The sequence below is a fragment of the Fukomys damarensis genome, unplaced genomic scaffold (assembly GCF_012274545.1).
Source record: "Fukomys damarensis isolate Sample0158 unplaced genomic scaffold, DMR_v1.0_HiC HiC_scaffold_19, whole genome shotgun sequence".
Taxonomy (NCBI): Eukaryota; Metazoa; Chordata; class Mammalia; order Rodentia; family Bathyergidae; genus Fukomys; species Fukomys damarensis.
In genome coordinates this window covers 64,751,573-64,752,202 of record NW_022900931.1, presented here as the reverse complement: position 1 = coordinate 64,752,202, position 630 = coordinate 64,751,573, and positions in this window count along the sequence as shown.

Here is a 630-nt window from a genome sequence, read left to right as displayed (position 1 = left end):
TGCAAGCTCATTCCCGAGTTCAATCCCTGGTACCAAAAGAAAAAAATGTTTTGAAGTCCTGCAGATATAATTGTTACAAAGGCCCTGGGTTCAATCCCCAACTCCCCAACAGCCCACTCTAACCCTAATACCTTCCTGACAAAACACACCAGAAACTGGGAAAGTGGAAGTCCCACGTACCCCACGTCTTGAGAACAACTAGAAAGCCCCAAGCGGCCCAGAGAGCATCCCTGGAGCCGGGGCCCCTGGGGGGACGCAGGTCCTGCGGGAGTGTGTCCCCGCCACCGCGCCCCAAGCCGGCCTCCGCGGCTGCCTTCCAGTGGGAACTGCAGATGTTTCTCTGCTTCTTAGGTGCTGGCTCCTGGGCTCCTGTTCCAGAAACTGTCGCAGGAATCCTACGAGGGACAGCTGACTGCGATCAGGCAACTGGACAAGTGACACTGATTGCCCAAAGCCACAGAGTGTGAATCTCCAGTGAAAACCGAACGCTGCCAGCCGGAAAATACCGCTGGAAGCAGAGGGACGGAGGGACGAGGGAAGGACAGAGGGCCGGATGCGGGACGGAAGGTCACAAGAGCCACAGAGAACGCCACACAAAGCGGAAAGGACTAGGACAAGGACGGTGGGCTG